This window comes from Pristiophorus japonicus, chromosome 20, assembly GCF_044704955.1.
Source record: "Pristiophorus japonicus isolate sPriJap1 chromosome 20, sPriJap1.hap1, whole genome shotgun sequence".
Lineage (NCBI taxonomy): Eukaryota > Metazoa > Chordata > Chondrichthyes > Pristiophoridae > Pristiophorus > Pristiophorus japonicus.
In genome coordinates this window covers 38706863-38729314 of record NC_091996.1, presented here as the reverse complement: position 1 = coordinate 38729314, position 22452 = coordinate 38706863, and the positions used below count along the sequence as shown (strand labels likewise).

At 45.3% G+C, this 22452-nt stretch overlaps 1 protein-coding gene across 1 annotated transcript in view; it reads right to left on the bottom strand.

Annotated features, from left to right (window-relative positions):
* The window catches only part of whrna (whirlin a), a 263734-nt gene that overhangs the window by 103039 nt on the left and 138243 nt on the right, over positions 1–22452 (bottom strand). The gene's annotated exons all lie outside the window — the stretch shown is intronic.

The following is a 22452-nucleotide window of genomic DNA, read 5'->3' as shown; positions in this document are numbered from 1 at the left end:
GTCCAGGTTCTAAACTTTTATCATCAGTCACATTTTAATTAAAGTTAATTGTAAACTCATTGGGGGTAAAATGGGCTCTATCAAGCGATATTAACCATTTTACAGTATCACCAAAAGTTAAAATTACCCCATGGTTTTTCAAAGGTATCTTTTGTTTGGTCAGTTGAGAGGTTAATATTGTGCTTGCAAATACTGTGGAGTCATTTTGTGAAATTGTTTACTAGAGTTCTGCAGGATTAGTTGGAGATGCTAACCATTCCAGCAATATGTTGGAAGAAAGTCAGCTAGCTCAGTGGTGCACATCAAAGAACCCATATATACATAAAAGTTTGAAATTAAGTTTTTTTTCATCCGTGAGCAGCTTCAACAATAACCATGTGTGGCACTGTGGAAATCTCAGTCATGGCTGTGATAGCGAGATGAGGATCAAAATTCATGTTATTTTACTTCTATCGCTCTCATCTGCAGTCTAAAGGCAAACAACTCAAGGTCAAGGCTGAAATGTCTCAAAATGGTTTGATCTGCAACAGATAAAATCGTCTTGAATGCAAATTCTTGGGACCTAAAAGTATAAGTGCCCTTGAGCATGTTCTGCTCTTCCATTAGATCATGGTTGATCTGTATCTCATCTCTACTGACCCTCCTTTTCTCCATATCCTTTGATCCCCTTAACTAACTGTACTGTAAGCACCCATGAGTATGCTCACAGGTTTGTAGAGCTGTTGAGGGAAGAGGGTTACACATGTCCACTTCTCCCTGTGAGAAAAAAATAGAATTTCACTCCTAACTGGCTAACTCTAATTTTAATTTTGCACCCTATAGTTCTGGATTCCCAACCGGAGGAAATCATTTCTCTGCTGGGAATTCTAACCTAGCCCGCCCAGTGGGAAATTGACCGGATCGGATCAGCTGCCCGTTTTACACACCCTGCCCAATTTCACTTGCCATTGAAGTCAACGGATAGTAAAATCGGGCGAGGTGTAAAATATGTGGCCAATCCAATCCCGTCAGTTTCCCGTTCGGCATGTTAGATTAAAACTATCCCCTCTGGATCTATTCTATCAAATCCGATTATCATTATAACCACCTCAATTACATCTCTCCTCACCCTTCTAATTTCAATGGAATTCAAGGCAAGTTTATACAACCTATCCTCATAATTTAACCCTTTAAGGCAGTGGATGAACTGGTAATGTGTAGCGCGATTGTTAAAGCTTTGCTAATAAACCAACTAGTTCGTAATAGCAATGTGTTGCTATGAATTCTAAAGCAAAGAACCCATGAAGCAAATACATTACAAAGACCAGTATCATTGTTGAATCTCTACTGTGTCCCCTCCAAAGATGCAGGCCGGAATTTTCTGGGATCTGTGCAGGTGCGAACACTCCTGTGAAGCACCTTGGGACCTTTCACTATGTGAAAGGCGCTATATAAATACAAGTTTTGTTGTTGTTGTCCACGGGATTCACACAGCTCGGCAACCATGCCTGTCAGCCTAAGGTGGGAGTTGAGTGGCCATTGCTCCAGCTGATTAAATGGCAGCATGAAATGTACTATAAAACATCCCAGTTCACAGCTGGTCACTTTCCTCAGGCATTCCTAGCTTTCCACAGGCTGAAGTGCTTCCAGCAAAGTCGCCATTAAGTCTTATTCTTTCAACATATCACACCATTGACATGTTGCTCCTCTGATCTCTATTTGACCTGCCATCTATTCCCTCAGTATGGGTGCCATTTATACTATGTCACCTTGGTCCTCAGAATCACACCACGATGAGCCTCAACACCAGGCACACCAGCAGCACCAACACGACCTTCACAGGACAGAGGGCATCAGCGGAGAGCTGCACAGTGCCGGAGGCGATACCCCCAACACAGGGTACACAGGCAGAGGATGAGCTTCCTCAACATGACTGAGCAACAGTGCCAAAGGAGGCTCAGACTATCGCACCAGGTCATTGCAGATATTTGCACCTTCCTGGAGCAAGACCTGCAGCCCAGAGGAGCGGGTGGACGTGCCTTACCTGTGGCTGTCAAAGTCACCCCCGCCCTCAACTTCTTCACCTCAGGCTGCTTCCAGGGATCTGCAGCAGACATTTGCAGCATGTCGCAGCCCAGCCACCCACAGATGCATCACACGGGTGACCGATGTTTGACAAGTCAGCCAATGATATAAACTTTGCCATTGATGAAGCCAGCGTTAGTGAGCGGGAGCTCGACTTTGCCGCTCTGGCTGGCTTCCCACGGGTACAGGGCGTCATCGACTGCACACATCCGGGCATCCCATCATCACCCAGGAGTGTTTGACAACTGCAAGGGCTTCCACTCCCTCAACGTGCAGCTGGTCTGCAACCATAGAAAGATCATCAGGCATGTGTGTGCCACATTCCCCGACAGCTTCCAGGACTCTTTCATCCTTCGCCAGTCCACCCTCCCTCAGCTCTTCGCTCCTCCAAGCAAACTTTCTGACTGGCTGCTTGGAGACAAGGACTATCCACTGAAGATGTGGCGTGATATTTTGCACTCCACTTGCTCTCGGGGGGCGGTAAGCCGAATATAGATCACAGGGCAGGACTTCCGCGTCTGGCACAGGAACTCCTGTCTCGTGGTTGTTGTACGCAATTTCGGCCCCAAAGATTTTTACGGTTGACAATACAACAGAAACTTGATATTAAACATTGAATAAAACACGACCTGCAACGCCGACCCACCCAGGTACAGGAAACTCCGTCCGCAGTGCCCAAAACTGGACGCAGTACTCCAGATGGGCATCTGTCCAAGGCTCTCTACAACTAAAGCATCACTTCCTGCCCCCTGTATTCCAACCCCCTTGAGATAAAGTCCATTAACCTCTGCATTTTGTGATATTTCCTGCATGAACACCTAAATCCTTTTACTCCTCCACAGCTGCTCGGCTAATTAAAAATACTCCAATTTGTGTTTCTCGGATCCAAAAGTAGATGACCTCACACTTCCCCACGTTAAACTCCATGTGTTATCATTTCACTTACTGTCAAAGCCCCTTTGTAGCCTCCTGCTCCTATCTACACAACTTATTATGCATCCTAACTTAGTGCCACTTGCAAACTTGCAACTGTACTCCTTCATCCAAGTCATTAATATATACGATGAAAAGCCGAGAACCAGCACAGATCCCTCGGCGACACCACTTGCCACATCCCGGTTATTGGAGAACAGGTCCTTTCTGGCAGAGAGAACAGGTACTCTCTGGCTCCAACCTCTCAACCAATTACTAACCTATATCACAAGGTTACCTCCAATTCCATGCTCTTTCAATTCTGATAATTATCTCTTGTGTGGAACCTTATCAAATGCCGTGTGGAACTATTATGTATGTAATAACTCGATAGACTGAATACTGTAAACTCACTCAGGTGCAAAGCTAGCTCAGCTTTATTCGGTCCCAAAGAACGCACATTACATGGTGGCTTGCTTTATATACCTGGCCCGCACACACGTGCATACAGCCCAATGACCTCCGACAGTGGTGCCCCTTGGTGGCTAGTAACCCCAAGCATACATACATGACAGGAACCTTATCAAATGCCATGTGGAACCTTATTGAATGCTATCTGGAAGCTGTGGCTCAGTGGGTAGCATACTCGCCTCTGAGTCTGAAGATTCAGGTCCCACTCCAGGGACTTGAGCACGTAAATCTAGGTTGACACTCCAGTGCAGTGCTAAGGGAGAGCTGCACTGTCGGAGGCGCCGTCTTTTGGATGAGATGTTAAACCGAGACCCCGTCTGCTCCCTCAGATGGATGTAAAAGATCCCATGGCACTATTTCGAAGAAGAGTAGGGGAGTTAACCCCAGTTTCCTGGCCAATATTTAACCCTCAATCAACATAACAAAAAAACCCAGATTATCTGGTCATTATCACATTGCTGTTTGTGGGAGCTTGCTGTGCGCAAGTTGGCTGACACGTTTCCCACATTACAACAGCGACTACACTCCAAAAGTACTTCATTAGCTGTAAAGCACTTTGAGATGTCTGGTGCTCATGAAAGGCGCTATATAAATGCAAGTCTTTCTTTCTTTATATAAACAACGTTCATAGACACTTTCCTGTCCACCAAGCTCAAAATATTCAACCAGATTGGTCAGATATGACCTACTCTTCACAAATCCATGCTGACTCTCTGATCAGCTCATTATTCAGTCCACGTAATCATTCACTGCCCCGATGATAGATTCCAGTAACCTCCCCACAATGATGCAAAACTGACAGGCCTGTGGTTAACTGATTTTCTTTGTCCACCTTGCAAATTTCTAATCAATAGGCACAATTCCCAAAGAGAGCTTTAGAACAAAGAAAGAGGTTCTGCTGAGGGATTATGAGCAGCTAGGGGCTAAATTAAAAAGCAGAACCACTAAGGTAATAATCTCTGGATTACTTCCTGAGCCACGAGCAAATTTGCATCGGGTAAATAAGATCAGAGAGTTAAACACGTGGCTCAAAGGCTGGTGTGGGAGAAATGGGTTTTGGTTCGTGGGGCACTGGCACCAGTATTGGGGTAAGAGGGAGCTGTTCCATTGGGATGGGCTCCACTTAGACCGTGCTGGGACTAGGGTCCTGGCGAATCAAGTAACTAGGGATGGAGAGAGGGCTTTAAACTAACTAGTGGGAGGGGGTTCAGGTGAGTGGGAATTTAAAAAGTCAAAGGGCAAGGAGAAGGCAATTGATCAGGGTAGCACTGGGGGAAATGATAACCAGAGTGTGCCAGGAAGGGACAGAATATATAAACATAAAGGTGAATCTGAAAGTGGGGTCAAAGCAGGAAAAATGGTATAAAAACAAATTTAAAAGCTCTTTATCTGAAGGCATGCAGCATTCGTAACAAAATAGATGAGTTGGCAGCACAAATAGATACAAATAGGTTTGATCTGATAGCCATTATAGAGACATGGTTGCAAGGTGACCAGGACTGGGAACAAAATATTCAGGGCTATTTGACAATTCGGAAGGACAGACAGAAAGGAAAAGGAAGTGGGGTAGCTCTGTTAATAAAGGATGAGATCAGTGCGTTAGTGAGAAATTATATTGGCTCAGAAGATCAAAATGTTGAATCAGTTTGGGTGGAGATAAGGAATAATAAGGGGAAAAATCACTGGTGGATGTAGTCGATAGGCCCCTAACAGTAGCTACACTGTTGGATGGAGTATAAATCAAGAAATAATGGAGGCTTGTAAGAAAGGTATGGCAATAATCATAAGCGATTTTAATCTTCATATTGATTAGACAACTCAAATTGGCCAAGGTAGCCTTGAGGAAGAATTCATAGAGTGTATCCGTGATAGTTTCCTTGAACCGTACGTTTTGGAACCAACCAGAGAGCAGGCTACATTAGATTTGGTATTGTGTAATGAGACAGGATTAATAAATGATCTCCTAGTAAAGGATCCTCTAGGAAAGAGTGATCATAGCATGGTTGAATTGCAAATTCAGTTGCAGGGTGAGAAAGTTGGACCTCAAACCAATGTCCTGATCCCAAATAAAAGTGATTACAAAGGTATGAAAGCAGAGTTGGCTAAAGTAGACTGGGAAAATAGGTTAAAATGTAAGAGCAGTGGCAGAAATTTAAGGAGATATTTCATAACTCTCAACAAAAATATATTTCAGTGAGTAGGAAAAACTTTAAGAGAAGGGGCTAACTAAGGAAGTAAAGGATGGTATCAAATTGAAAACAATGGCATATAAAGTGGCCAAGATTAGTGGGAGGCCAGAGGATTGGAAAAAATTTTTAAACCAGCAAAGGATGACTAAAAAAAAAATCAAGAGAGGCAAGATAGATTATGACAGTAAACTAGCAAGAAAATAAAAAGAGATAGTAAGAGCATCTACATGTATATAAAAAGAGAGTAGCTAAAGTAAACATTGGTCCCTTAGAGGATGAGACTGGGGAATTAATAATGGAGAACAGGGAAATGGCAGAGACTTTGAACAAATATTTTGCATCGGACTTCACGGTAGAAGACACTAAAAACATCCCAATAATAGATAATCAAGGGGCTACAGGGAGGCAGTACGCGGTAAAATAATGGGACTAACGGTGGACAAGTCCCCTGGACCTGATGGCTTGCATCCTAGGGTCTTAAAAGAAGTGGCTGCAGAGATAGTGGATGCATTCATTGTAATCTATCAACATTCCCTAGATTCTGCAGAGATCCCAGCGGACTAGAAAACTGAAAATGTAACACCCCTATTTAAAAAAGGAGGCAGACAGAAAGCAGGAAACCATAGACCAGTTAGCCTAACATCTGTCGTTATGAAAATGCTGGAGTCCATTATTAAGGTCCTACTTTTTAATTTAGCTCCTAGCTCCTTAAATTCGTTTCGTAGGACCTCATCCCTTTTTTTAACCTATGTCGTTGGTACCAATGTGCACCACGACAACTGGCTGTTCTCCCTCCCATTTCAGAATGTCCTGCACCCGCTCCGAGACATCCTTGACCCTTGCACCAGGGAGGCAACATACCATCCTGGAGTCTCGGTCGCGGCCGCAGAAACGTCTATCTATTCCCCTCACCATTGAATCCCCTATCACTATTGCTGTCCCACTCTTTTTCTTGCCCTCCTGTGCAGCAGAGCCAGCCACGGTGCCATGAACTTGGCTGCTGCTGCCCTCCCCTGATGAGTCATCCCCCTCAACAGTACTCAAAACAGTGTATCTGTTTTGCAGGGGGATGACCACAGGGGACCCCTGCACTACCTTCCTTGCACTACTCTTCCTGCTGGTCTTCCATTCCCTATCTGGCTGTGGACCCTTTCCCTGCGGTAAGACCAACTCACTACACATGATACTCACGTCATTCTCAGCATCGTGGATGCTCCAGAGCGAATCCACCCTCAGCTCCAACTCCGCAACGCGGCCAGTCAGGAGCTGGAGGTGGATACACTTCCTGCAAATATAGTCGTCAGGGACACCGAAAGTGTCCCTGAGTTCCCACATGGTACAGGAGGAGCATGCCACCCGACCGAGCTCTCCTGCCATGACTGAACCCTTAGATACACTTAAATTGGCAACAACAATGTTAAAAGTTACTGACTGATATAAGAAGAAAAAGAAAAACTACTCACCAATCACCAGCCAATCACTTACCCCCTAGGCTGTGACGTCACTTTTGTTTCTTTCTTTGCCTTCTCCCTGTAGCTGCACCGGTACGCCTCTCTCCGACCCCGGACTCGCGCTGCTCCGAGCTCCCGCCTCCGCGACTGACTGCTCGAACTGCTCGACTCCCGCTGGCCTTTATAGGCCTCTCTCCGACCCCGGACTCGCGCTGCTCCGAGCTCCCGCCTCCTCGACTGACTGCTCGAACTGCTCGACTCCCGTTGGCCTTTATAGGCCTCTCTCCGACCCCGGACTCGCGCTGCTCCGAGCTCCCGCCTCCTCGACTGACTGCTCGAACTGCTCGACTCCCGCTGGCCTTTATAGGCCTCTCTCCGACCCCGGACTCGCACTGCTCCGAGCTCCCGCCTCCTCGACTGACTGCTCGAACTGCTCGACTCCCGCTGGCCTTTATAGGCCTCTCTCCGACCCCGGACTCGCGCTGCTCCGAGCTCCCGCCTCTTCAACTGACTGCTCGAACTGCTCGACTCCCGCTGGCCTTGATAGGCCTCTCGCCGACCCCGGACTCGCGCTGCTCCGAGCTCCCGCCTCCTCGACTGATTGCTACCAGTGCCACGTGATAGTCAGAGTAGGAATCGCAGGATAGCGCAGATGAATACGTGGCTTGAGCAGTGGTGCAGCAGGGAGGGATTCAAATTCCTGGGGCATTGGGACCGGTTCTGGGGGAGGTGGGACCAGTACAAACCGGACGGTCTGCACCTGGGCAGGACCGGAACCAATGTCCTAGGGGGAGTGTTTGCTAGTGCTGTTGGGGAGGATTTAAACTAATATGGCAGGGGGATGGGAACCAATGCAGGGAGACAGAGGGAAACAAAAAGGAGGCAAAAGCAAAAGACAGAAAGGAGATGAGGAAAAGTGGAGGGCGGAGAAACCCAAGGCAAAGAACAAAAAGGGCCACTGTACAGCAAAATTCTAAAAGGACAAAGGGTGTTAAAAAAACAAGCCTGAAGGCTTTGTGTCTTAATGCAAGGAGTATCCGCAATAAGGTGGATGAATTAATTGTGCAAATAGATGTTAACAAATATGATGTGATTGGGATTATGGAGACGTGGCTCCAGGATGATCAGGGCTGGGAACTCAACATTCAGGGTTATTCAACATTCAGGAAGGATAGAATAAAAGGAAAAGGAGGTGGGGTAGCATTGTTGGTTAAAGAGGAGATTAATGCAATAGTTAGGAAAGACATTAGCTTGGATGATGTGGAATCTATATGGGTAGAGCTGCAGAACACCAAAGGGCAAAAAACGTTAGTAGGAGTTGTGTACAGACCTCCAAACAGTAATAGGGATGTTGGGGAGGGCATCAAACAGGAAATTAGGGGTGCATGCAATAAAGGTGTAGCAGTTATAATGGGTGACTTTAATATGCACATAGATTGGGCTAGCCAAACTGGAAGCAATACGGTGGAGGAGGATTTCCTGGAGTGCATAAGGGATGGTTTTCTAGACCAATATGTTGAGGAACCAACTAGGGGGGAGGCCATCTTAGACTGGGTGTTGTGTAATGAGAGAGGATTAATTAGCAATCTCATTGTGCGAGGCCCCTTGGGGAAGAGTGACCATAATATGGTGGAATTCTGCATTAGGATGGAGAATGAAACAGTAAATTCAGAGACCATGGTCCAGAACTTAAAGAAGGGTAACTTTGAAGGTATGAGGCGTGAATTGGCTAGGATAGATTGGCGAATGATACTTAGGGGGTTGACTGTGGATGGGCAATGGCAGACATTTAGAGACCGCATGGATGAATTACAACAATTGTACATTCCTGTCTGGCGTAAAAATAAAAAAGGGAAGGTGGCTCAACCGTGGCTATCTAGGGAAATCAGGGATAGTATTAAAGCCAAGGAAGTGGCATACAAATTGGCCAGAAATAGCAGCGAACCTGGGGACTGGGAGAAATTTAGAACTCAGCAGAGGAGGACAAAGGGTTTGATTAGGGCAGGGAAAATGGAGTACGAGAAGAAGCTTGCAGGGAACATTAAGGTGGATTGCAAAAGTTTCTATAGGTATGTAAAGAGAAAAAGGTTAGTAAAGACAAACGTAGGTCCCCTGCAGTCAGAATCAGGGGAAGTCATAACGGGGAACAAAGAAATGGCAGACCAATTGAACAAGTACTTTGGTTCGGTATTCACTAAGGAGGATACAAACAACCTTCCGGATATAAAAGGGGTCAGAGGGTCTAGTAAGGAGGGGGAACTGAAGGAAATCTTTATTAGTTGGGAAATTGTGTTGGGGAAATTGATGGGATTGAAGGCCGATAAATCCCAAGGGCCTGATGGACTGCATCCCAGAGTACTTAAGGAGGTGGCCTTGGAAATAGCGGATGCATTGACAGTCATTTTCCAACATTCCATTGACTCTGGATCAGTTCCTATGGAGTGGAGGGTAGCCAATGTAACCCCACTTTTTAAAAAAGGAGAGAGAGAGAAAACAGGGAATTATAGACCGGTCAGCCTGACCTCAGTAGTGGGTAAAATGATGGAATCAATTATTAAGAATGTCATAGCAGTGCATCTGGAAAATGGTGACATGATAGGTCCAAGTCAGCATGGATTTGTGAAAGGGAAATCATGCTTGACAAATCTTCTGGAATTTTTCGAGGATGTTTCCAGTAAAGTGGACAAAGGAGAACCAGTTGATGTGGTATATTTGGACTTTCAGAAGGCTTTCGACAAGGTCCCACACAAGAGATTAATGTGCAAAGTTAAAGCACATGGGATTGGGGGTAGTGTGCTGACGTGGATTGAGAACTGGTTGTCAGGCAGGAAGCAAAGAGTAGGAGTAAACGGGTACTTTTCAGAATGGCAGGCAGTGACTAGTGGGGTGCCGCAAGGTTCTGTGCTGGGGCCCCAGCTGTTTACATTGTACATTAATGATTTAGACAAGGGGATTAAATGCAGTATCTCCAAATTTGCGGATGACACTAAGTTGGGTGGCAGTGTGAGCTGCGAGGAGGATGCTATTAGGCTGCAGAGTGACTTGGATAGGTTAGGTGAGTGGGCAAATGCATGGCAGATGAAGTATAATGTGGATAAATGTGAGGTTATCCACTTTGGTGGTTAAAAACAGAGAGACAGACTATTATCTGAATGGTGACAGATTAGGAAAAGGGAAGGTGCAACGAGACCTGGGTGTCATGGTACATCAGTCATTGAAGGTTAGCATGCAGGTACAGCAGGCGGTTAAGAAAGCAAATGGCATGTTGGCCTTCATAGCGAGGGGATTTGAGTACAGGGGCAGGGAGGTGTTGCTACAGTTGTACAGGGCCTTGGTGAGGCCACACCTGGAGTATTGTGTACAGTTTTGGTCTCCTAACTTGAGGAAGGACATTCTTGCTATTGAGGGAGTGCAGCGAAGATTCACCAGACTGATTCCCGGGATGGCGGGACTGACCTATCAAGAAAGACTGGATCAACTGGGCTTGTATTCACTGGAGTTCAGAAGAATGAGAGGGGACCTCATAGAAACGTTTAAAATTCTGACGGGTTTAGACAGGTTAGATGCAGGAAGAATGTTCCCAATGTTGGGGAAGTCCAGAACCAGGGGTCACAGTCTGAGGATAAGGGGTAAGCCATTTAGGACTGAGATGAGGAGAAACTTCTTCACCCAGAGAGTGGTGAACCTGTGGAATTCTCTACCACAGAAAGTAGTTGAGGCCAATTCACTAAATATATTCAAAAGGGAGTTAGATGAAGTCCTTACTTCTCGGGGGATCAAGGGTTATGGCGAGAAAGCAGGAAGGGGGTACTGAAGTTTCATGTTCAGCCATGAACTCATTGAATGGCGGTGCAGGCTAGAAGGGCTGAATGGCCTGCTCCTGCACCTATTTTCTATGTTTCTATGTAAGTAGCAGGACATTTGGAAAAACATAATAAAACCATGCTGACTCTGCTTGACTGTATGAAAGGGAAATCATGTTTGACAAATTTACTGGAGTTATTTGAGGATAAAACAAGCAGGGTGGATAAGGGGGAACCAGTGAATGTGGTGTATTTGGATTTCCAGAAGGCATTCAATAAGGTGCCACATAAGAGGTTACTGCACAAGATAAAAACTCACAGGGTTGGGGGTAATATATTAGCATAGATAGGGAATTGGCTAACTAACAGAAAACAGGGAGTCAGGATGAATGGGTCATTTTCAGTTGGCAAATGGTAATGAGTGGGGTGCCACAGGGATCGGTGCTGGGGCCTCAACTATTTACAATCTATATTAATGACTTGGATGAAGGGACCAAGTGTAATGTAGCCAAGTTTGCTGATGATACAAAGATGGGTGGGAAAGCAAGTTGTGAGGAGGACACAAAAAATCTGCAAAGGGATACAGGCTAAGTGAGTGGGCAAACATTTAGCAGATGGAGTATAATTTTGGGACAGTGTGAGGTTATCCACTTTGGCAGAAAAAATAAAAAAGCAAATTATTATTTAAATGGAGAAAAATTACAAAATGCTGTGGTACAGAGGGACCTGGGGGTCCTCGAGCATGAAACACAAAAAGTTAGTATGCAGGTACAGCAATTAATCAGGAAGGCAAATGGAATGTTGGTCTTTATTGCAAAGGGGATGGATATAAAAGCAGGGAAGTCCTGCTACAATTTTGCAGGGTATTGGTGAGGCTACAGCTAGAGTAAGTGCTGCATACAGTTTTGGTCACCTTATTTGAGGAGGGATATACTTGCATTGGAGGCAGTTCAGAGAAGGTTCACAAGGTTGATTCTTGAGATGAAGGGTTTGACTTATGAAGAAAGGATAAGCAGATTGGGCCTATACTCTTGAAGTTTAGAAGAATGAGAGGAGACCTTATTGAAACATATAAGATACTGAGGGGGCTCAACTAGGTACATGCAGAGAGGATGTTTCTCCTTGTGGGGGAATCTAGAACTAGGGGGCAACGTTTCAGAATAAGCGGCCACCCATTTAGAACTGAGATGAGGAGGAATTTCTTCTCTGAGGGTTGTAAATCTGTGGAATTCTCTATCCCAGAGAGCTGTGGAGACTGGGTCACTGAATATATTTAAGGTGGAGGTAAACAGATTTTTGAGTGATAAAGGAGGAAAGGGCTATGGGGAGCAGGCAGGGAAGTGGGGCTGAGTCCATGATCAGATCAGCCATGGTCTTATTGAATGGCAGAGCAGGCTTGAGGGGCCAAACTGTCTACTCCTGCTCCTATTTCTTATGTTCTTATGTAAATTATGACTAATGGATCTATAATTTCCTCACCTGAGGTATTATAAATTATAACAGCAAAATACACATTAATTTGGTAAGAGAAGTAGAGTTTGTTGGATTATAGGGGGTCCTCAGTCCTGCAGGTTGATGAGTTACATGCCGAGTCAATTGAGATTAATAGATTTTTTGTTGGGTAAAGATATCAAGGGATATGGAACAAAGGCAGGTAAATGGAGTTGAGGTACAGATGAGCCACTGTCTAACTGTATAGCATAACAGGCTCGAGGGGCTGAATGGCTTATTCCTGTTGCTATGTTCCTGCTGGAGCTTCAGTGACATGAGCAAGTTTGCATGGGCAGTCTTCATTCTAAATGTGGATATTAGAATTTATGGCAAAAATTGACAGGAATTGCAGGCAGATATAATATTCTGAATTTATTTTATATATACAGTAAGCACCTGAATAAGGACTGCAGGATATTTTTCTACATTAAATGTTTTTTATGAATGCAAGTTGCTGTCGTGTAACTTACAATTAAATATAATGGTACTGGTTTATATTAATTAATTAAAATATTTCTCAGTAACTGTGACCATGATGGCTACATTATAGGAACATAGGAATTGCTGGACTAAAGAAAACAGGGTCCATCTCGTTCCCCTTCTGCCATCCTGGTAATTGCATGATATATATGAACATAGGAACAGGAGAAGGCCATTCAGCCCCTCGAGCCTGGTCCACAATGAAGTTGTTGACTAATCACAGCAATCAGTCTCTATCAATTAGTCTACAACAGAGCCAGACATGACATTAGGGAAACCCTATTGGTGGGGACCATGGACCCAAATCCACTTGTTCCTCCCAAGGCATACTACACTTACCACATGCCATGTCCCACATTACTCATGTCCTGTATCCTATTATGCACGTTTTCATTTTGAACGACAGCTTCTTGTTCAGTTACATTCATTACTTCAAGGACAGTTACTCGGCATCCACAAAGAATACAACCTATTGTGATATCATTGCAGAGCAATGTGCCAGTGTAGGGTCTAGTTAGGCTGTTCACAAAGAAAAAAGAATTGAAACAATTAAAAAAAAAAATTAAAAAAAATGTCTTCATTGATCAACAGAGATTTCAGGCTCGAGGCCCCCAGCAGTTCTCCCAGCTGGTGCTGCTAATCATAGAAACATAGAAACATAGAAAATAGGTGCAGGAGTAGGCCATTCGGCCCTTCGAGCCTGCACCGCCATTCAATGAGTTCATGGCTGAACATGAAACTTCAGTACCCCATTCCTGCTTTCTCGCCATACCCCTTTGATCCCCCTAGTAGTAAGGACTACATCTAACTCCTTTTTGAATATATTTAGTGAATTGGCCTCAACAACTTTCTGTGGTCGAGAATTCCACAGGTTCACCACTCTCTGGGTGAAGAAGTTTCTCCTCATCTCGGTCCTAAATGGCTTACCCCTTATCCTTAGACTGTGACCCCTGGTTCTGGACTTCCCCAACATTGGGAACATTCTTCCTGCATCTAACCTGTCTAAACCCGTCAGAATTTTCAACATTTCTATGAGATCCCCTCTCATTCTTCTCAACTCCAGTGAATACAAGCCCAGTTGATCCAGTCTTTCTTGATATGTCAGTCCCGCCATCCCGGGAATCAGTCTGGTGAACCTTCGCTGCACTCCCTCAATAGCAAGAATGTCCTTCCTCAAGTTAGGAGACCAAAACTGTACACAATACTCCAGGTGTGACCTCACCAAGACCCTGTACAACTGTAGTAACACCTCCCTGCCCCTGTACTCAAATCCCCTCGCTATGAAGGCCAACATGCCATTTGCTTTCTTAACCGCCTGCTGTACCTGCATGCCAACCTTCAATGACTGATGCACCATGACACCCAGGTCTCGTTGCACCTCCCCTTTTCCCAATTTGTCACCATTCAGATAATAGTCTGTCTCTCTGTTTTTACAACCAAAGTGGATAACTTCACATTTATCCACATTATACTTTATCTGCCATGCATTTGCCCACTCACCTAACCTATCCAAGTCACTCTGCAGCCTCCTAGCATCCTCCTCGCAGCTCACACTGCCACCCAACTTAGTGCCATCTGCAAATCATGCATAACTACAGTCAAGAACTCTGTTGTAATTAACTTTAACAGCTTGTAACTCAAGTAAATAACTGACCATTATTTTTCAGAATATTCATTATTTTCTTAATTGCAATAAATGCTCCATAACTCATAATGTGTGACGGCAATAGAGTCATGTTACAAAGGATACTAACCAGCAGAGCCTCTGATTCATGGTGATCGAGTACGTGAAATTAGGCCTTTCAGATTTTAGGTGTTTTTTGGGATTGCATTGCCCAGTATTATCCTTGTGCAGTTAGGGCTATTACTTTCTGGTGACTGAACAAGACTACTCCCATTTTATTATGCGAGATAATTTTGGAGGGTTGAATTTTACAGATTATTTTTACGTGCAAGCTATGTTCAGTGGCCTAGCTGATGGCTTTTTATCCTGCAAACGTATTACTGAATTTGTTTTTCTGTTCTTGTTAAATTCCAATTATAGCTGAGGTCAAATACTTACAATTTGATTTGTGTATAATTCAACCATTTCTCAAAGAAAGTTGGAATTATTGAATTACTACAATACAAGTCAATTTGCCTCTGCATCCCTAATGGTAACTACAATTGATTATAACTGTATTGCCTCAGCCATGTAGATGAAGTTGATGAAGCATAGAATTAAAGATTTGTCTTTGCTGACATCATTGCATCACTGATCGTGCCCCCTTCTATATATTTAAGGGTTCAAATTGTCCCCCGGCCAAAATGGAGAGCTCACACCCTGTTTCGGTGGTTTTTACTGCAGCTGTGGTTCAGGTCGACTCTTGTGAAATTCTGCTCTTTGGGTTTTTTTGTTTTGATCCGAAAGTCGGTCATATTGGGGGCGGTGACTACAGCTGAGGGGCAAAGACGCGGTGGTGACAGAAGTGAGGTGCGGATGACGTGCTTAACACCGATCGACAGCAGCGAAGTGGTGGGGGGCATCAGAGCACTGCCGGGAAAACTCGGGAGGGCAAATGGGCTAGCAGCAGCTATTGCACCAAAGGTCGGCGGTCACTCCACTCCGCCGCGTGACCGCCGATTTACAGGGGTAACAGGCCTGCAGGCGAGGGGCCATTTCGGCCCCTAAAAGTTTAAGTAAAAAAAAAAGGAAGGAAAATAAGTCTACATGTCAGTGTAGCCTTATCTTCATCTCCACCACAATAATGTTCGAGAGGAGGTTTTTCCAACAGGCCATTTTTGCATCTCCCAAAATATTTCAGAGTGGCAGCACCCAGCTATGTCCATGCTTTAGCAAGCTACTTCTTGAAGCAGCGATATGCTATAGTTAGCCTCTAGCTGACAATATCGCTGAAATTCTTACCCATTTCATTTACCAATATTATGAAGCACATTTTTCGAAGTTAAATGTAAATGATGTCAGTATTAAATAAACTGCATCAGTTACTTGGAGAGCTGCATCCAAAATGGCAATATTAGAGAGAGATCAGGACAATTAAAATTGACATTTATAAAGAGCTATTCGAAGAAAAAACATTAATACACAGATTGTTCCTTCAAACTCTGGAAAGAAAATAACGAAAGTTTAGAGGTTTTGATTACATATCTCACAATAAAGGTACATCAAACATGCAGCGCCAAGAGCAATAACTGTAGGAATCTCAAGTGCTCTTGACAATCAGCAGCTATCACATTTCTAATAACAGCCACGGCAGTCATTCTGTGCACAACAGCTACTTAATTAAACAATAAACTTAGAAATTCCTGAGTTTATGAGGCGTTAAATGGCTCCCATATGCGGAATAACTACAATGGCTACAGTCAAATCATGAGGCTGTTACTGGAGAATTCAAGGAACTCTTTTTTTTTGGCACTGTACCTAATGTTTGAGCTTTTTAATGAAGAAATAATTCTCTAAGGCATGTGATGAGCGAGGAAAACGAAGTGTGTGCTGTAACTGATGATAACAAAATAAAAATGGACTATGAAATGGTCCTTTGCCCAATTATTTTGCTCTGCCATTCAGATCAGAAGAACATGGGATTTTTCCAACTGCTGACGCCTTCACTCTATTCAATAAGGAAATGATTCAATTCCCGTTTGAATACTTACATTGAAGCAGTTAATTGCATCAACTGGACAATTTTAAACATGAACAGGTATTTGTTCAAACTTAACCTGTGGCTTCCTCAGCTTGTCATCGTCTCCTGGATCTCCTTCCCTGCAGCATCTCCTTTTATTGCAATCTCACTGATTATCTTAGCAGCTTGGATAACCTTCATCCTTTGTGTTTATTTCCCAGCTTTCTGATTCTCTTCACAATCAAATGATTAAAAACCTGAAATCGTCCTTGCTGCTTTTCTCGGAATCATTCCTGCAGCTTCAGTGTCATTTCTTAGTAGGGTGACCATGGTCCTAACATTCCACAAGTGTTCTTCAGGTTTCCCCACTAACTCCAGTTGAAGACCAGTGGGACCGTGGGAAGAGCTTTAAGGCATTATGATGTTATATGACATTGTATACATGTACGTATTATATTTATTTACTTATAAATTCATAATCCTATTCAGAGTGTGGGTGCCCTTCTGAGACTGGAGCTGTGACATGTTGTTGAGGCAAAGTGGAGGGTATATTTTGTTCTGCATTGTTGCATTATACTTCACATGGAAAGGTTTGACACTGATATTCAGTGCATGAAATGAGAAATTGTTCCATTTATTAGCATCAACATCGCTGACATTAATCTGTTTTATTAATACTGTCTACTTAAGCGACTGAGATAGCACCACAATTATTATCTGAAGCACCAATCCATAGTGCAATCAGTTTGTTTTAGACTCACCTGAGCCATTCCACTGAACACTATTTCTGTATAATGCCTTTGCAGTTCTCCCAATTTATACACTTTGAAATTACTGGTCACACAATTCTGTCTCCTGGGAGTTGCATACCTTGTACCTACTTCTATCCTCCCCACCTCTTATTCTTTCTTTCACCGTGCAAACTATGTGAAGCTGTCACACACGCCTTCACATCCCTTCAACAGGCTGCACTCCAACACAGTCCCAGTTCAGACCGGGCAATTTCTGTGTCGGGCAGAAGCAATGTCACAAAGTTGGGTGGGGGAAATGAAAGTAGGCGGGGATCAGGCTTGAAAATCAGAGGGTATTCATTAAAATATCTGATCCTCACATAGGTAGCCATATACAGAAAGGATAATACTAACAACAAGGGGATTGAAATTCGGTATCACCGATTCTGAGGCGGTGACAGCGGCTGAGTGCAGATTTTAATGCCAGGGTGGAACTGCAAAGTTCAGTTTTGCCATCTGACAAGTGGATAGCAGTGTTAAATCATGGCGTTGTACGCTACTCTGGAGGCCATAAATGGCGTAAGCAGGGCGGCAACAGCAGTATTTTTACCAAATTGGTTAATGATTTGCCATGTTTTTCTGTTAAGGATTTGCCATTTTTGGTCAATGCATTTGGAGCTGCACCTCAGACATACTGGTGCCACCTGCATTCAATCGAGGCGGTGATTGGGCGCCTCACCGCCTCGTGGTTATAGTCGCTTCCAGCGCACTCAGTCAGACAGTGAGGATGGCCGATGCAGCAGCACGCCAGTGCACTCACCACTTCCTGGACTCCGCCATCGATGCACTCCTTGGTGTCCCAGAGAGGCGTCAGGAACGACTGAGGACAGAGGCTGGGAGGAGGCCACACTCAAGGCATTCGATGCCTGTGGAGGGAAACGGTTGAGTGTCAGCGAGTGACACGGTGCACAGGACAGACACTCAATGCCGCAGGAAGTGGAATGACATGACTCGGCTGCGGAGGGCAAGTATCTTTAACATTAACCCGACCATACAATGCTGTCAGCTCAATGTGCAGTCTGTGTCAGTGTGAATGTGTTGGGCCCCGTGCTCTCTGTGGGTGGGGCGAGATTTGCATTTGCAGCCTCACCCACTCCAAGGCCTACAAGCGCTGGTAACCTTCTTCATCCTTTCTTCACAGCCACCCTCGTCTCGTTACCTCCTCACTCTTCATATACATGTGGAAGACGGTAGCCTCACCATTACTCAGGACCTAGCCCCCTCATTCAAGCATTGGCAAACCAAGGACACGCAGCTAATCTAAGTTTCCTTGACCTGTGAAGACTCTCATACAGTAACATGTACTCAGCAGACTGACAGAAGGACACTAACTCTGACATTCTCTTTAATCCTGCAGGCCAAGCTCGCCCACAATCGAAGGGAGCAGATGAGGACCGGAGGGGACCCAGACCTCCAGACCATTATTGCGTTGGAGGAACAGGTCTCGGCCCTGATGGGCGCTCAAGTTGGTGCGGTGGGTGAGGCCGAACTCTCTCGGGACAGTGACGGTATGTTGAGTTCCTTTGCAGCGTTTACAGGCCATTTAGCCCTGACTCCACAATCCTTCAGCTCTTTCCAGAAGACTGGCATTTCCAAATGCCTTTCCTGGTCCTGACCCCGTCCCCTGCAGGTCACCACGCTTCTCTGGTTTTGTGCTTTCAGATGATCAACCAGGCAGACCTGAGACTGCATGCCAGCCTTCGACTGCAGGAGATGTTGCACAGGAGGAGGAGGACACCTTGATGGACGTCACACAGGAGCCAGCGGCCTCAGGGAGTGGGGCAAGCAGCTTTCAGGAGGAAGGTGTGGTCGGGGAGGTGGAGGTGGGTGATGCTCCGGGATCCAGTGGCCTGTAGCAATGCCACGGGGGAGAGGAAGCCCAGGGGCCGGCTCCCCGGAGTGTGAGTGTGCGCCTGAGTGATGCTCAGCAGCACTCTGATGAGGCCAAATTACAGGTTGTCACAAGACAATCATTGAGGATGCACAGCGATCTGCTGGGTGCACTGGCAAGGGCGACGGAGAGTCTCGGTGCACTAGCTGTGAGGATCGAGGAGTCTGCGTCAAGGTTTGCAGCTGCCTCTCAACAGCCCATCCTTGGGAGAGACCAACGGACGTTGGATGCAACATGAGACCATGGGATCTCAGATATGGAGGCATGGGCTATGGCTGACGTTGCAGTAGCCATTGAGCACCAGGCTGACACTATTGGAGGCCTGCATAATGTAATGTTGTCAGTGCGTGGTGGCATCAATCAGCTCCGTGGTGTGCTGTAGTCGCGGTCTGTGTTAATGCAGAGGCAACTTGATGCCCCGATGCACTGACCGCTGCCATCGTGTCGGGGGCCCCATCAGTTCAAAGCAACTGTGCTCACCCAGATTACTCCAGATACTGAGGCTCTGCCCGGGGGAGTAGCAGCACGTCAGGCCAGTTGGAACACGATGTTGTCTCAGGACGGCATCATTTCGCCTTTGCACCTGCCGCTCTCTGCAACCTATCCACAACAGAGTGCTGCCACCCATGCTGAGGTGATGCAGTCCACAGCCGGATCTTCTAGGGTCTGAGCTGATCAGAGACGTCCTGCTAGGCCATCAGGTGCAGCAGCGGCTCAAAGTGAGCAACTGACGGCTCAACCGTGGTGAACAAGGGAAATTAAGGATAGTGTTAAATCTAAAGAAGAGGCATATAAATTGGCCAGAAAAAGCAGCAAACCTGAGGACTGGGAGAAATTCAGAATTCAGCAAAGGAGGACAAAGGGTTTAATTAGGAGGGGGAAAATAGAGTATGAGAGGAAGCTTGCTGGGAACATAAAAACTGACTGCAAAAGCTTCTATAGATATGTGAAGAGAAAAAGATTAGAGAAGTCAAACGTTGGTCCCTTGCAGTCAGATTCAGGTGAATTTATAATGGGGAACAAAGAAATGGCAGACCAGTTGAACAAATACTTTGGTTCTGTCTTCACGAAGGAAGACACAAATAACCTTCCGGAAATACTAGGGGTCTAGTGAGAAGGAGGAACTGAAGGAAATCCTTATTAGTCAGGAAATTGTGTTTGGGAAATTGATGGGATTGAAGGCCGATAAATCCCCAGGACCTGATAGTCTGCATCCCAGAGTACTTAAGGAAGTGGCCCTAGAAATAGTGGATGCATTGGTGATCATTTTCCAACAGCCTATCGACTCTGGATCAGTTCCTATGGACTGGAGGGTAGCTAATGTAACACCACTTTTTAAAAAAGGAGGGACAGAGAAAACAAGTAGTTAGCCTGACATCAGTAGTGGGGAAAATGTTGGAATCAATTATTAAAGATGAAATAGCAGCACTTTTGGAAAGCAGTGACAGGATCGGTCCAAGTCAGCATGGATTTATGAAAGGGAAATTATGCTTGACAAATCTTCTGGGATTTTTTAAGGATGTAACTAGTAGAGTGGACAAGGGAGAACCAGTGGGGATGTGGTGTATTTGGACTTTCAAAAGGCAAGGTCCCACACAAGAGATTGGTGTGCAAAATTAAAGTACATGGTATTGGGGGTAATGTACTGTCGTGGATAGAGAATTGTTTGGCACACAAGAGCAGAGAGTCAGGATAAACGGGTCCTTTTCAGAATGGCAGGCAATGACTAACGGGGTGCCGCAGGGCTCAGTGCTGGGACCTCAGCTATTTACAATATACATCAATGATTTAGATGAATGAATTGAGTGTAATAGCTCCAGGTTTGCAGATGACACTAAGCTGGGTGGCAGTGTGAGCTGTGAGGAGGATGCTAAGAGGCTGCAGGGTGACTTGGACAGGTTAGATGAGTGGGCAAATGCATGGCAGATGCAGTACAATGTGGATAAATGTGAAGTTATCCACTTTGGTGGCAACAACACGAAGGCAGAATATTATCTGAATGGCAGCAGATTAGGAAAAGGGGAGATGCAATGAGACCTGGGTGTCATGGTACATCAGTCATTGAAAGTTGGCATGCAGGTACAGCAGGCGGTGAAGGCGGCAAATGGTAGGTTGCCTTCATAGCTAGGGGGTTTGAGTATAGGAGCAGGGAGGTCTTACTGCAGTTGTACAGGGCCTTGGTGAGGCCTCACCTGGAATATTGTGTTCAGTTTGGGTCTCCTAATCTGAGGAAGGACATTTTTGCTATTGAGGGAATTCAGCGAAGGTTCACCAGACTGATTCCCGGGCTGGCAGGACTGACATATGGAGGAGAGACTGAATCGACTGGGCCTGTATTTACTGGAGTTCAGCAGGATGAGAGGGGATCTCATAGAAACAGATAAAATTCTGACGGGACTGGACAGGTTAGATGCAGGCAGAATTTTCCCGATGTTGGGGAAGTCCAGAACCAGGGGACACAGTCTAAGGGGTAAGCCATTTAGGACTGAGATGAGGAGAAACTTCTTCACTCAGAGTTGTTAACCTGTGGAATTCCCTACTGCAGAGAGTTGTTGATGCCAGTTCATTGGATATACTCAAGAGGGAGTTAGATATGGCCCTTATGGCTAAAGGAATCAAAGGGTATGTAGAGAAAGCAGGAAAGGGGTACTGAGGTGAATGATCAGTCATGATCTTATTGAATGGTGGTGCAGGCTCGAAGGGCCGAATGGCCTACTCCTGCATCTATTTTTTTATGTTTCTATGTTTCTATGACTAGCAGCCTTGCTGCAGGCCCTGAGACCCCATAGAGGAGGAGCAGTAGGCGTGGGAGGGTGGAGAGGGGAAGGGATGGGAAAGCCCTCTGCAAAACCCATTAAACAACTGGGGTTGGAGGTCACAGATGCTGGACTTGTTAAACCTTGTTTAAATCTGAACTCATGTAAATGGTTGCATTTGGATGTCACTGGGAATGTTTGAAGGGGTCTTGTGGGTTTGATTATTTTCTGTGAATTATGGTGTTATGTTGTGTTTCTCTACAGCACGCTATGGTTTTTCTGTTAAATAAAAGAATTTTCGATTTTTGACATTGTTGTGTTGAGAGTTATATGCAGGGAGGTTTGCAGGGTGGGGAGCGATGTGTTCAGCATATGCCAAGGTGTATAGGGTGGTCATTCGGCTCGTCTAGCATCATTCACTGGAATCGATGCGTGACGAGTCTCTAACGAGTTGCCCTTCCGGCCGCAGCAGTGTCAGGCTCCGTCACCACCTCCTTGCCGAGCCAGAGCCTTCTTATGCATTGTTCCTC